The sequence below is a fragment of the Macrotis lagotis genome, chromosome 4, assembly GCF_037893015.1.
Source record: "Macrotis lagotis isolate mMagLag1 chromosome 4, bilby.v1.9.chrom.fasta, whole genome shotgun sequence".
Classification (NCBI taxonomy): Eukaryota; Metazoa; Chordata; class Mammalia; order Peramelemorphia; family Peramelidae; genus Macrotis; species Macrotis lagotis.
Window position 1 is genome coordinate 141,669,834 of NC_133661.1, and position 16,092 is coordinate 141,685,925.

At 37.2% G+C, this 16,092-nt stretch overlaps 1 non-coding gene across 1 annotated transcript; it reads right to left on the reverse strand.

Moving 5' to 3' along the window:
* Nucleotides 1–12,441: 12,441 nt before the first annotated feature.
* Nucleotides 12,442–12,548, reverse strand: LOC141523230 (U6 spliceosomal RNA). Its single transcript, XR_012478417.1, has one exon. It is a non-coding gene; the product is annotated as a U6 spliceosomal RNA (small nuclear RNA).
* Nucleotides 12,549–16,092: the final 3,544 nt, after the last annotated feature.

Consider the following 16,092-nt stretch of genomic DNA (forward strand, 5'->3'; position numbering starts at 1 on the left):
ACTTCTGATGAGAATAAAGGCACCCTTATTCCCCCTCACCATTACAAAAAGCCTTTTCATGACTCTTTTACATGAAATATCTTAGCCCATTCTTTCTCTCCCTTCCCTTTTCCCCCATTGACCCCATTTTTACAATATATTATTCATTCTAATTCAGTTCCCTCCTGAACCTTGTATAAGGCTTCTAACTACTCTAATAAATGAGAAGGTTCATGAGTATTATCAGTATCTTCTTCTCATGCAGGAATACATTAAATACTTAATAATATACCCTTCTCATCCATCTTCTCTATGCTTTGTTGAGTCCTGTACTTGAAGATCAAACTTTCTGTTCAGTTCTGGCCATTTCAACAGGAACATTTGAAATTCCCCTATTTCATTGAATATCCATCTTCCCCCCTGGTAGAGGATGTGCAGTTTTGCTGGATAATTGATTCTCAGTTGCATTCCAAGATCTTTTGTCTTCTGGAATATTATATTCCAAGCACTATGATCCCTTAATGTAGATGCTATTAAGTCCTGTATAATCCTGACTGTAGCTCCCCGATATTTGAATTGTTTCATTCTGGCTGCTTATAATTTTCTCTTTGACTTGGGAGTTCTGGAATTTGGCTATAATATTCCTGGGGGTTATTTTTCTTTGATCTCTTTCAGGAGGAGATCAGGGGATTCTCTCAATTTCTATTTTGCCCTCTGCCTCTAGGATATCAGGACAATTTTCCTGTAGAAATTCTTTAAAGATGAAGTCAAGGTTGTTTTCCTGATCATGACTTTCAGGTAGCTCAATAATTTTTAAATTATCTCTTCTGGATCTTTTTTTCCAAGTCAGTTTTTTTTTTTTAGGTTTTTGCAAGGCACATGGGGTTAAGTGGCTTGCCCAGGGCCACACAGCTAGGTAATTATTAAGTGTCTGAGGCCTGATTTGAACTCAGATATTCCTGACTCCAGGGCCAGTACTCTATCCACTGCGCCACCTAGCCACCCCTAAGTTATTTTTTTCAATGAGATATTCCACATTTCTTATAGCTTTTCATTCTTTTGGTGTTGAATTATTGTGTCTTGAGTTCCCACAAAGTCATCAGCTTCCTATAGCTCCATTCTACATTTGAAGGAGTTGTTTTCATCAGAGAGCTTTCTTATCTCCTTTTCCATCTATCCAGTTCTGCTTTTTAAGGTACTCTTTTCCTCATTAACTTTTTGAATTGCTTTTTCCATTTGGCCTAAACTGGTTTTTAACATGTTGTTTTCTTCAGCATTTTTTTAGATCTCCTTGACTAAGTTGCTGACTTGATTTTCATGTTTTCCCTGCATCTCTCTCATTTCTATTCCCAATTTTTCCTCTACCTCCCTTACTTGATTTTCAAAATATTTTTTGAGCTCTTCCATAGCCTGAGCACAATTTCTGTTTTTCTTGGAGGCTTTGTATACAGAAGCTTGGACTTTGTCATTTTCTGAGTGTGTGTTTTGATCTTCCATGGGATCAAAGTAATTGTCTATGGTCAGGTTCCTCTTTTTTTCTCACTTACTCATTTCCCCAGCCTGTGCCCTGGTTTTGGGTTGTTTCCCAAGCTTTTTAGCATTATTGGGACATGCCTACAAGGACCTCAGTTCCTTCAAAGTCTTATGAGAGGCTCTGACTACTTTCCTGACCTGTGGTTTGTTCTATGGATGACCAAAATCACTCCCCTCTGCCCTGGAGCTGTGTGGAAGGTCCCTGCTCAGCTATGGTATTATGGTCCAGACTGTGACTGGGATCTGAATATAGACAAACCACCACAGAGAGTCCTGTCCCAGGGACAGAGGGGAGACCTTGACAGTCTTTCCCCACTCCCTTACCTTCTGTAGGCAGAGTGCTCTGGGAGCAGCTGCTGGGCGGCTCCCTGTTGGGTGGCTCTATGGGCCTGCTTCCGTTTCCTGGGATCCGTGCTGTGCCAAGGTCCAGGCTGGCTCCCTACACACTCTGGCAGAGGTTTTCCTGCTGATCTTCCAAGTTGTGCTTGGTGTTCCCTGGATTGGCAGTTCAGGAAACTGCTTCTGCTGCCAGTAGCCAACACTCCCAGGGACCCAGGTGCCCAAGGACTGCTTCCAAATTGCTGGAGCTCCTTTGCTCCAGTGATCCTGGCTGTGCTGCCATCCCCTCCAACCCCATGGAACACAGCCTTCCCACAATTTCTAGGTTACCTTGGGCCACAGAATTTCCTCACTGCATCTTTCTGTGGGTTTTGTCTCTTGAAAATTTAGTTAGAATCATAATTTCAAGTTTTTTGAAATATTTTGGAAGAGAGCTCCTGGGAAAGCCTGTTCTCATGCCTCCATCGTGGCTCTACCCTAATAAAATTTTTTAAATAAATATCACAGATCAAGTGAAATGTGTATAGAGGGTGTGATTAGACTGCAACATATAATCTATGAATTAAAGAAGAACAGGAGTTCTGTGACATTTCACAGAATGGTCAGATATAGACATGTTATTATCTGCATCCTTAGAGGGAACTTTTATGTCAGTGAAATCACAGAATCATCTGAGTATGTGCAAAGGACTGTGGGAGAAACTGGGGATAGAGAAACAACAATGAAATAGTCCCTGCCCTCAAGGATATCTTGCCAAACATTCTATGTTTTTCCCTCTAGTGCTGCTTGTTTTTTGTTCTCAATCTTCTATCTTCATTCTCCATAAGTTAAATGGGAAGAAGACACTTATTTTCTGGCTGATGTGATTTTTAGGCTCTTTTGATCGCCTTATTACAACTACTTTTCATTAATTAATGAGGAAATGTTGATGGTCTAGGTCAGGGCTGTCCAACCTTACTTTTAAAAGTTTTTTATTGAAATAATATAATATGGGGCGGCTAGGTGGCGTAGTGGATAAAGGACTGGCCCTGGAGTCAGGAGTACCTAGGTTCAAATCCGGTCTCAGATACTTAAAAATTACCTGGCTCTGTGGCCTTGGGCAAGCCACTTAACCCCATTTGCCTTGCAAAAAAAAAACAAAAAAAAACTAAAAACAACAACAACAAAAAAGAAATAATGTAATATATTTTGATTTGCCATGTTAGTGAGAGCTCTGTAGTAGCTTGGCTTCGTTTTACTAAAACATTTGGTAAACCCATGGGCGGGTGCATAAAATTGCCCTGCAGGTTACATTTTGGACAGCACTAGATTGATGTTTGTTCTTTTATTCATTTCATATTTTGACTAAAAGAAATTATTTAAATGACTCAGGTTGGAATTGTCTCATTTTTACACCCTACCTACACTGAACCTCAGATGTGTATTTGATTATCCTATTTGCCTTCCTGAGGACATCTATATCCTTCTTAAAATATTGTATCCTGGACTAACTACATTCAGCCTGATGACATCTTCCCTATTATTGTGAAAGGTACCAGCATCCTCCTAGTCACAAAGTATCACAATCTAAATTTCATTCTCAGTTTCTCACTCTTTCTCTTATTTCCTCATATTCAATCAGTTACAAGGTCCTGCCATTTTTACCTTTGTAACATCACTTCCTTACTCTCCTCTGACAAAGCTGTCACCCTAGTGCAGACCCTCATATCTAACACTTGAACTACAGAAATAGCATGTTGGTTGAACTCCGTGGCTCAAATTGATATTCCTAAAGTACAGGTGATCATGTCAATCTCACCCCCCACACCTCATTCAATCAACTCCAGTGGTTCCCCATTGCTTCCAGGATCAAAAATAAAATCCTTTGTTTGACTTTTAAAGTCTTTCAAAACCTGACCCCTTTAAAGACACTGGTGAATTTGCTATTCCTAGCACAAAGCATGCCATCTCCCAACTTTGGCCATTTTCACTGACTGTTCCCCATACCTGAGATCCCTTCCTCATCTCTACCTCCTAGCATCCTTGGCTTCCTTTAAATCTCAACTTAAGTTCCACTTCCTACAAGAAATCTTTCCCTATTCTTCCTTAATCTTAGATTCCCTCTAAGATTATCTCAAATTTACCATTTATATTTCCTGTTTGTACATAGCTCCATGTGATTTCATGTGTGAGCTCTTTGAGAGCAGGGACTATCTTTTCCTTTTTTTGTATTCCATTTGCTTGGCAGAGTATCTGGCATAAAGTCAGCACATAAATGTTAGACAACTATGTCTAATTTCTATTTTTCTAACTATTAATTTTAATCTTTATTCTCATAAGTCCATTTTCTGACTGCACACATTATTCAGAAATTATTTCCATAGCAGGAGCCAGTTATTTTCTGTTTGACAAGATATGATCATTTGTGGCTTTATTTTATACTTCTCATGACTTGGGTTTTCTCTCAAAGAAAGTATTGTTACTATGTAGGTATGGTTCTTTTGTACCCTAACAAACCTTTGGTTTCTTTTGTTTCATACTTTTGAACCTTATTTTTCAACATTTTTTTTACTGTTCTACCTTATGCTCACATTTACTTTGAAATTATATAGCATTAAAGAATATATACTAATTTCATTTGGAGGATTTTGTTGAGTTCTTCAGGGAATTTCCCTACTTCCTTATTCTTTGTAATAGTTGCTATTACAGAAATCCCAATAATTTTCATGATGGTGTTTTTGCAAATGTTTATCATATGGGGCAACTAGGTGTAGAGTGGATAGAGCACCGGCCCTGGAGTTGGGAGGACCTGAGTTCAAATCCAGCCTCAGACATTTAATAATTACCTAGCTGTGTGACCCCATTGCCTTAAATAAATAAAAAAATTTAAAAATGTTTATCATGAGATTTGCAGTAGAATATAACTAGATGCCTTATAAAGTTATATTTCTTGTAGCCTTTGTACATACACAAACCAAACTAACTCCAACTCCTTTATTTGTCTTGTCAAGAAGAATCAGTCAGCCCTCTCTCCATTTAGCTGTAACTTCCTTTTGTCTTCTGGTTTCATTTACGGCAGGATCACAATTGATTCATTTCCTCTTTTGGGTCTTTACTGATTGAATATCAATAGCTAAGTGAATATTCCCCAAAAGACTGAAAATTATGTAATTCTGAGCACCTTCTTCCCCACCCCACCCCCCTTTTGGCACTCTACCATTCTTGTTACAGAAGAAGGAAACAAACAAAAAACAATGCTATGTCATAACTTTCTCTGCTTTATGTTTCCAGGATCAAAAAAATATTATCAACAAATAATTATTACTAAATGTCCTATTTACTGGTGATAAACCTTTCAAGATCTAATGAAGTCAGTCTATGGAAAGACAACATAGTCTGTCACTATACTTGTCCGGATTTGTCATGGAGGTTTTGCAGCTGAACTTGAACACTACTGACAGTCTTTGAGAATCCAAAATCATCTCAGTGTCAAGATGAGAAATCAGAATAAAACGTTGTAAAGAATATTAAAGTTATAATGATGAAACCAAGACACTATCCCTGCCCTAAATCTTCTAGTCTTATAAAGGGTAGGACAAATGTTTACCCAAAGGAAAAGTCTAGGAAAAGAAGACTAAAAAATTTGTATTAAGATGGTACTTTTATATGAGAGAATCAGGAGAAAGTTTTTAGAGGAGGTAATGAATTTGGCCTTGAAGGAAGGTTATGATTTCAACAAAGAAATATGAGAAAGGAATGTCCATTCCAAGTTTAGGGAATAACATGTGCAAAGTAGGCAGAGGAAGGGAACAAGCATTTATTAAGGAACCATAATGTATTTGGCATATGCTATACACATATTACAGATATTTACAAATATTTGATCCTTGAAGGAAACTTGGTAAGTAAGTACTATTATCCCCATTTTGCAGTTGAGGAAACTGAGGTAGAAAAGTTAAGTGTCTAGACCTGAGATAATAGATATCTTAACAGCTAATTGGTGTCTAATATTGGATTTGAGCATGGTTTATCTGACTCCAGACACGATGCTCTATCCAATCTATCCACTGTTCTATCTACTCTCTCAGTTTAAATGCCAGGTACAAAGTTATCAGAGGACAGAATGGTAGTGAGTGGCCAAAACTAGAACATAGACTACAACAAGAATAGTCATAAGGCATTTTTTTATGTTTTCATTATTTTTTAAAAAGAATAAAAAGGAGAGGAAGAATATATTAGAGCAGTGGTATCAATCACAATGGAAAGAGGGTCACTAAATCTTTCATAAAGATGCCTGTTGACTATTGACTAAAAAAACCCCACATATTTTTTATTTTTATTTTTTATTTATTTTATTAAATATTTCTCAAATACATTTTAATCTGGTTTGGTTTTACCCAAATCGCTGTGTTTGACACCTCTGATCAGAAGAGGAAGGAGGGAATTGACAATTATCTCATAATTTGATGAAAATAATGGACTACATGCAAGGAGGTGGGGCTGAGCTTTATTTTTATTTTTTTTAAGTTTTTGCAAGGCAAACAGGGTTAAGTGGCTTGCCCAAGGCCACACAGCTAGGTAATTACTAAGTCTGAGACCAGATTTGAGCCCAGGTACTACTGACTCCAGGGCCGGTGCTTTATCCACTACACCTAGCCTCCCCTGTTTTGTTTTGTTTTGTTTTTGTTTTTTGTTTTTTTAGTGATGAACTTTATTTTTAACAGAACTAAACAAAGGAGGGGAGAAAATACATAGAATTTAGAATGTAAATACTTTCAACTCAATAGAAAGAAAAACAGGATGAAGAAAAGGGGGATAGATTCAGGAAGGGGTTAATTAAAAGGAAAACAAATGCTAACCTCAGAGCTTTAGAAAAGACACTTTAAAAGAGTGATAAAATATTGATTTGGTATTTTATATTGAATTCCATTTATGTGGGGCAAATGCCACTTAAATAAATTTCAGAGATCTCTCAAGGTATGAAGAGAAGGCTTTATTCATTTCTCAAGAAATGGGCCACAATCCATTAGAGAGATTGAGGCAAAAGCAAAAGACCCAACAATCACATTTATTTTAACTTGATTCCCCCCCCCCACCAACTGACCCACCCTCATTAATGAGGAATGTGGTTTTACAATCGAAACAGGAAAGCTACCCTAGGGAAAGGGGCATAGAATTCAAAGAAAGCAAACGAATCTAGGGAAAGGAACATAAAATTCAAACCGAAACCAGATTATCTCTTTAGTCCCCAGAATTGAATGATTCTCCAGACATCAACATATAAAATGAAATCAGTTGACTCTTCAACAATATCCCAGAAGTTTGCTTTGTCAAGGGAGGAGGGGCACATAGTTAACCAAATTCAATCTATATTTTACTGAAGAACTCTCAAAACTTTATCCCACACACATTCAATAATTGATTCTATTCTGTATTTTTTTTTAACAACCTAAGAACTTTTCTCTGCCTCTAAGTTAAGAAGCTCATGTGTTCAAAAGTTTGTTTTTCTCTTTCTCAGAAGTGGAAAATTTAGTTTTCCTATCAATCATTTTTAATTAAAGGAAAACTCTGAGTAAACACAAAAGTCAATCACTTCAAACTGAATAATAAAACACATTAATTCAAGGGGAAGAGCCTCAGCAACTTCTGCAAATCACTTTGTCAGGAAAAATTGTTATCTTTTATACCATTAACTATCCTGATTCAATTCCAGGTCATCTGTTATTCTTTCAGTCAGCATGGTGCTAATAAAGGAAATATATTATCTCTAGATATTTTTATACAATTAGAAGAGCTTTGTTTTCTAACATTATCTATTCTCACAAAATCACTGCCAAGATAAGATTTTTCAAACAATCATATTATTCCCACCCCCATGATGCTGTCAGTTCTCTGATCAATTATATCATGTTTTTCCAACATAACACCTTCTGTTCTTTGTTATATGCTTATATAAGGGGCTGCCTCTCCTCCTGAGGGTCACTGGCCTAACTGAGGAAACCAATTGAGCCTCTTTATTAATAAATTCGTGCTTTACTAATAAGCTGATTGTTTTTTAATTTTATGCCTCACTCTGCTTGATTGTGTTTGCCATATGAGAAAAAGAAAAATATAAATAAGGTAAAAATAAGTAACTGGAGTTTCAGAGTAGGAAAGAAAAGAAAGATTGAGGGGGGAGTATAGAAAGCATAGTACACTGATTCTGAGCACATTCCTTTCTCACTAGCAACTTTTTTGTAAAAAAGGATAAAAGTAATAGTGGAGGAGAATAAAATGAGAGAAAAATACAGAATAAAGAAACAATTATAACTATGACTATAAATGGAAACTCAGAAATAAAACAAAACTGGATAATATAATCCAACATGTATTATTTACAAACACATCACTTGAAACATAAAGATTATATAGAATTAAAATAATGTACTAGAGCAAAAGCTATTCTACTTCATCTGATTCATAATAGAGGTAACAATTATAATTTCCAGACAAGATAAGATATTCTGGACTAGGCCTGCCTCAAACCAGTTTCCTAGTAATTTAGGTATGCTATTGGAACAAAATCAGACATCTATAGGTCATTCAAAGCTAACAAAAGGAGATTTGTTAACTATAGCAATAGAAGCCGGTCTTTTTGTTAACTGTTGAATGACAGATATTTCAAAGCTGAGCTATTCAAAACCCTAAGAGGTGATGCTTTAATAGTGCCACACTCAATATATGCCATCAAATTTGGAAAACAGGGGCCATTGGTTTGGAAAATACCAGTTTATACCCAATCCTAAAGAAAGGCAATGCCAAGAAACATTCAGATTACTGAACAACTGTGCTAATTTCATATGCCACCAAGGTCAAATTTAATTTTCTACAAACTAGGCTTCAGATATATATGGATTGAGAATTACAAGGAGAGCACTCTGGTTATTGAAAAGATAGAGGAGGTAAAGATGAAAATCCCAACATTAACTGATTATGAGGGAAGCAAGGGAGATTCAGAAATAAAAACCAACTATTCTTGCTTCACTGACTTCACTCAAGTTTTTGACTTTGTGAATCAAACTAAAATATAGTAAGTCCACAAAGAGATGAGAATACTAGATCATGTTACTTGTCTCCTAAGGAACTTATATATGCAGACCAAGAAGCAGCATCTAAAATCAAACATGGAACTGATTGGTTTAAGATTGGAAAAGAAATATAAGGCTGCAAATTGTCACCTATTTATTTAACTTATATGCAAAGTACCTCATGTAAGGATGCTAGAAGAATATCAACAATTTCATATATATATATATAGATAGATAGATAGATAGATAGATAGATAGATAGATAGATACAGACAATACTACCATACTACCATGATGGCTGAAAATGATGAATTCTCTTGATGAAGGTGAAGGAGAAATGTGTAAAAGCTGGCTTAAAAAAAAGCTTAATATAAAAAAAAACCCTGAAATTTTAGCAACTCCCCATACTTCCTGGCAAATAGAGAAGAAATGGAAGTAGTGTCAGATTTTCTAGTGCTCAAAGATCATTGCAGATGCTGACTACAATCATGAAATTAAAAGCTACTTGCTCCTAAAAGAAAAACTATAGCAAATCTGGATAGCATACTAAAAACCAGACATCACAATAAAGTTTGTATAGTCAAATTTATAGTTTTGCTACAAGAAGAGATAATTCAATTTGAACTATCAACACTTTTGAATATTGGTGCTGAAGAGGACTTTTGAGAATCCCTTGGACAGCAAGGAAGTCAGATCAGTTAATATTTAAGGAAATTAATTCAGGCTATTCACTAGAAGGTCAAATATTGAAGCTGAATTTCAATACTTTGGCTATATAATAAGATAAGAGTCATTTAAAAAAGACCCTGATGTTGGAAAAGATTGAAGACAAAAGGAAAAGAGGAAGGCAGAGGTTAAAATAAATAGATAATATCACAGAAATGATGACTTTTAACTTGAACAAACTTCAGGAGATAGTGGAGGATAGAAGGGGAATGGTAAGCTATGGTCCCTGTGTCACAGAGTCAGACATGGCTGAATGAACAAATATTTGAAAAGCAAGAGAAGGATAATTCAACAAGGTTAGGCATGAAGAACATCTTGCATCATTTTAACTGAAAACTCCCTTGACTGATTTGCCCATTTTGATTCATCAGACAAACATTAGAGAGGACTTAGAACTACTCATGGGCATCTTGTACCCAGAAGACCAGGAACTGATGTCAAAAGGCTAAGCCTTGAGTTCCCTATGAAAAGTTAAGTCTCAAGAATGGTCTCAATATCTATAAAGGAGAAACTAGTTAATTTAATTGGGCATAGGGATTACTGCCACAAGAAGCAACGGGAAAAATAAACAATTAAAAGAGATAAGTAAGGAAATTAAGTTATTTTGAAAAGTATCATAGACATGGGGTGGCCAGGTTGCACAGTGGATAGAGCACTGGCCCTGGAGTCAGGAGTACCTGAGTTCAAATCCAGCCTCAGACACTTAATAATTACCTAGCTGTGTGGCCTGGGCAAGCCACTTAACCCCATTGCCTTGCAGAAAAAAGTACTATAGACAATGATTTTTGCCACAGAATTTAAATACTCAAAGGAAAATAGAGAAATAGACCACAAAGCTATAATATTTGGGGGCCCTGATCTACATTTTTCAGACCTAGATGAATTTAGTATTCTTTTAAAAAAAAATTTGAGTTCCAAATTCTCTCCATTCTTCTTATCCACTGAGAAGATAGGAATGAGATATCAGTTAAACATATGAAATCCTGATAAACAAATTTCCATTTTAATCAAGTTTTCAAAAATAAACAAAAGGTCAGAAACAAAGAAAATGGGAAAACATACTTTGTTCTATACTCAGAGCTCATCAGTTCTCTTTCTGGAGGTTAGTTTTTCATCATGAAACCTTTGGAATTGCCTTGGATCATTGTTTTGGTTAGAATAGCTCACTTAGCACAGCTAGGTGGCGCAGTGGATGAAGCATTGTCCCTGGAGTCAGGAGGACCTGAGTTCAAATTTGACTTCAGAAACTTAATAATTACCCTGGGCAAAAAAAAGGAAAACTAGCATAGCTTACTTAATCTTTCATAGTTGATCATCAATACAATATTGTACATAGTAATTGCTTTACTTGTTACTGTATTGCTGTGTACAATGTTCTCCAAGTACTGCTCAGTTCACTTTGCAACAGTTCATAAAGGTGTTCCTAGGTTTTTGGGAAACCATCCTACTTATCCTTATTTTCATAAATGCTACATTGGAAACCATACTACTCATCCTTATTTTTCTAAATGCTGCATTGTAATACAGTTTGAAATCTGGTATTGATAGACTGTCTACCTTCAATTTGTTTTCATTTCCCTTAATATTCTCGACATCTTGACCTTTAAGATAAATTTTGATAAGATTTTTTTCTAGGTAGAAAATAATTCTTTGGTAGTTTGATTGGTATGACACCAAGTAAATTAACAAGTAGAATTATCTGCATTTATTTTTAATATTGGCTTGGCCTATTCATGAGCCATTAATTTTCCTCCAGTTTTTTAGATCTGTCTTTGTGTGGGTTTATCTTGAAGTAGACTCAAAAGTATTGCAATGTCTGCATCGATTTTAAATCAAACTTTTCTTTATAACTCTTGCTACTTGATTTTTGTTGTTATATTTAGAAATAATGATGATTTATGTGACTTTATTTTATATCCTGCACTTTACTAAAGTTTATTGTTTCAACCAGTTTGGCTAAAAGGACAGAAAGAGAAAATGAAAAATGTTGGAGGGGATAGAGGGAAAATGAGACATTAATACATTGTTGGACAAGTTGTAAAGTGATTCAACAATTTGGTAGAGCATTGGAACTATACCCAAAGAGGCATAAAACCATGCCTGCCCTTTGACCAGGCATCTCTTTTATGATGACATGGAACTGGAAATTGAGGGGATGCCTATTTGTTGTAAATGACTGAAAAATTGTAGTACTTAATTATGATGGAATACTATTCTATTAAAAAAAATGATGGGAGGGCAGCTAGGTGGCACAGTGAATAGAGCACTGCCCCAGGAGTCTGAGTTCAAATCTGGTCGCAGACACTTAATATTTTTTTTTGTAATTCTTCATTAAAAAAACTACTGTACACATGAAGACTGAAAACAGGATTAAAAATGAGTAACACATATTGGGATCATGACATTAGAACATAACATACTGGTGCTTTTTAGGGAAGCTGCTGATGTTTAAATCACTGAAACAAGGTCAAAATCAAAAAAGAGGTACCCTCAAAAATATTTACAATGTAGCAAATATGTAACAGAATTTAAAACAGGTACAAAAATTTAAATTACCGACATCACATGATTTCTAAGGTTGCCCTTTCTGTGCTTTTATCTGTCAGAACACAAAGGAGTGGAAGGTTTATGTCCTTAACTTGTGACTGTGTTTTATACATTGAAATCTTCCTATGAGTGAAACAGAAGAACGTTTAGATAACCTCTTAAACAGAATTACACAATGGAAAAGAGGGCTCCCCCAAAAAACACCTAAGCAGAACTTTGGACAGTTCTTGTTAAAATCATTCCCAAGAATGGACTAAATGAAAAAATAAATAAAAATATGGGATGCTTCATGAATTTGCATGTCATCCTTGCGCAAGGGCCATGCTAATCTTCTCTGTATCATTCCAATTTTAGTATATGTGCTGCTGAAGTGAGCACAGCAGACACTTAATAATTCCCTAGCCGTGTGTCCTTGGGCAAGCCACTTTTTTAATATTTAATATTTATTTATTCTTATTTTGTACAAATAGTTTTTTTATACATTAATAAAATATTCTTTTTTTAAGAGCAAACAAAATATACCCTCCCCCCCAAAAAAATAGACTCGCTTGAGCGATAAAGGGGAGAGAAAAAAAATTAAAATTAAAAAAAAATAATAGTAATAATTGTAGGTATGGCCAGGTTGCGCAATGGACAGAGCAACAGCCCTGGAGCCAGGAGCACCTGAGGCCATATCTCACCCCCACACACCCAAAAATCACCCAGCCGTGTGACATGCAAGCCACCCCAACCCCACTGCCCTGCAAAAACCAAAAAAAGAAAAAAGAAAAATAAAGACCCAAAATAAAATAAAAGAATAATAATAGTAGGGGTGGCTGGGTGGCGGACAGAGCATTGGCCCTTGATCCAGGAGCACCTGGGTCCAAATCCGGCCTCAGACACCGAACAATGACCCTCCTATGCAGCCCCAGGCAGGCCACCTAGCCCCATTTGCCCTGTACCCCACCAAAATAATAATAATAAAAAATGTGCTTCAGTCTTTGTTCCAACACCAACAACTCTGTAATGGGTAGATCACATTATTTATAAGTCCATCACAAAAGTTATTTCCATATTTTTCCACCATTGCCATTGCTTATGGCAACTCCCTCCTTTCGTATTTTTCCACTACCATGTACTATTTTCTCTCTCCTTTAACTGACTCTGCTGTAGGGTAGCTGGGTGGCACAGCAGACAGATCCCTGGCCCTGGGGCCAAGAGGCCCCAAACCCACATACCATCCCTCAAGCCCAGCATCCACCTGGCCCTATGGTCCTGGACAGGCCATCCAATCCCAGCCCCTTGCAAGAAGTAAAAAAGAAAATGTGTTATATCTGACCACTCTCCCTCCATGGTCTATCCTCCCCTCTATCACATCCCCACCCCTTCCCCCTGTCCCCCCATTCCCTCCTTCTTACTCCAGATGTCTATACCCCATTGAGTATATATGCTGTTTCCTCTCCTAGCCACCTCTGATGAGAGTGAATATTTCCTCATTCCCCCTTGTCTTCCCTCCTTCCATATCATTGCAATAGCTCATTGTAATAAAGAAAAATCTTATTATATGAAATATCTTGGCCTATTCCCCCTCTCCTTTTACTTTCTCCCATTACATTTCCCTTTATTCTACTGACTCCATTTTTACACCGTGTTTTATCTTCAAATTCAGCTTTCTCCTGTGCTTCAACTATAAAAGCTCCTTCTACCTGCTCATTAACTGAGAACATTCATATGAGTATTATCAGTGTCATTTTTCTATGCAGGAATACATGCAGTTCATCATCATTAAGTCCCTCATATTTTCCCCTTCTTCTCCACTCTCTATGCTTCACCTGAGTCCTGTATTTGAAGATCAAATCTTCTGTTCACCTCTGGCCATTCAACAGGAACATTTGAAATTCCCCTGGTTCATTGAAAGTCCATCTTTTTCCCTGGAAGAGGACATTCAGTTTGGCTGAGTAGTTGATTCTTGGTTGCATTCCAAGCTCTTTTACCTTCCGGTATATTATATTCCAAGCCCTATGAGGTTTTAATGTAGTTACTGCTAAGTCCTGTGTGATCCTGACTGCAGCTCCACAATATTTGAACTGTGTCCTTCTGGCTGCTTGTAATATTTTCTCTTTGACTTGGGAGTTCTGGAACTTGGCTATAATATTGCTAGGGGTTGGTTTTTTGTGATCTCTTTCTCAGGGGGATCGGTGGATTCTCTCCATTTCTATTTTGCCCTCTGCTTCTAGGATATCAGGGCAATTTTCCTGTGGTAATTCTTTGAAAATGATGTCAAGGCTCTTTTCCTGATCATGACTTTCAGGTATATCAATAATTTATAATTTATCTTTCCTAAATCTGTTTTCCATATCAGTTGTTTTTTCAATGAGATGTTTCACATTTTCTTCTAATTTTTCATTTTTTTTTGTTTTGAAGTAATGAGTCCTGATTTCTTGTAAATTCATCAATCTCCCTGAGTTCTATTCATTGTCTGAAGGATTTGTTTTCCTCAGAGTTTTCTTATCTCCTTTTCCATCTGGCCAATTTTTCTTTTTAAAGCATTCTTCTCCTCAATAACTTTTTGAACTGTTTTATCCATTTGACCTAAGCTGATTTTTAGCATGCTATTTTCTTCAGCATTTTTTTGGATCTCCTTGACTAAGCTGCTGACTTCATTTTCATGTTTTTCCTGCATCTCTCTCATTTCTTTTCCCAGTTTTTCTTCCAACTCCCTCATTTGATTTTCAAAGTCTTTTTTGAGCTCTGTCATAGTGTGATCCCAGTTTTTGTTTTTCTTAGAGTCTTTAGATGCAGGAGCTTGTGTTTCCTCATCTTCAGACTGAGTATATTGATCCTTCTTGGGATCATAGATAATGTATTTCTCAATGGTGTTCCTCTTGTTTCTCTGCTTGCTCATTTTCCCAGCCTGGGCCTGGTTTTGGTGCTTCCTGAGCTTCTGGGACACTCCCATAAGGATCTCAGTGTGTGAGGCTCTGTCCTCCCTCCTGGTCTGTGAATGACCATATGTGTCTCCCTCTGCTATGGGGCTGAGGTGGGGGGGGGAGCCCTCCTGTTTTATGGGGGAGCCTAGACTGCAATCATGATCTGAATGTGTTCAGAGCCCCAGAGTCCTGTTCCAGGGGCAAAGGACAGAGCTTGGCAGTCTCATCACTCCCCTCTCTCAGCTCAATGGGCTCATGCCCTGGGGGCTCCTGCTTACTGGCTCTGCCTGCTTATGGTTGTTGGATCTGGGCTTCAGTGGCCATGCTGTTCTCTGTGTGCCCTGAAGCCTAGACTTCACCTGCTCTCTCTGGCAGAGATCCCCCCCCTTCCCCCAATTTGTGCCCGGTGCGAGCTGCAGCTCCCAGCGCCCTGGGGCTGCCTCCAGGAGGTAGCTCTGGCAGCCATCCCTCTGGTGGGCCGCCCCTCCAATCCCGGGGGAGCAGAGCCTTTCTGCTGTTTTCCAGGTTACCTTGAGTAGGAGAACTGCCTCACTGGGTCCCTCTGTGGGTTCTGTCTCTGGAAAATTTAGTTAAAGTCTTTAGTTTTGAAGATTTATGAGGAGTGCCTAAGACGCGATCCACTCTTGTCACCATCTTGGCTCTGCCCCGGCAAGCCACTTTCAACCCTACTGCCTTGCAAAAAAAAAAAAAATGATGAATAGGATATTCTCACTAAAACCTGGAAAATCTTACATGAGCAAATGCAAAGGGAAATGTACTGTGTGTATGTATATATATATATATATATATATATATATATATATATATATATATGTAAAGACTGGCAGACTGCGAGTGACTTGCTTTTTCTCAGCAATGCTGTGATCCAAGAAAATTCTAAAGGACTTATGAAAAAAGAGTACTTATCCATTCCCAGAGACAGAGATGATGGTGTCTGAATACAGACTGAAGCATACTTTTTTTTAACCTTATTTTTCTTGAGGTTTCTCTGT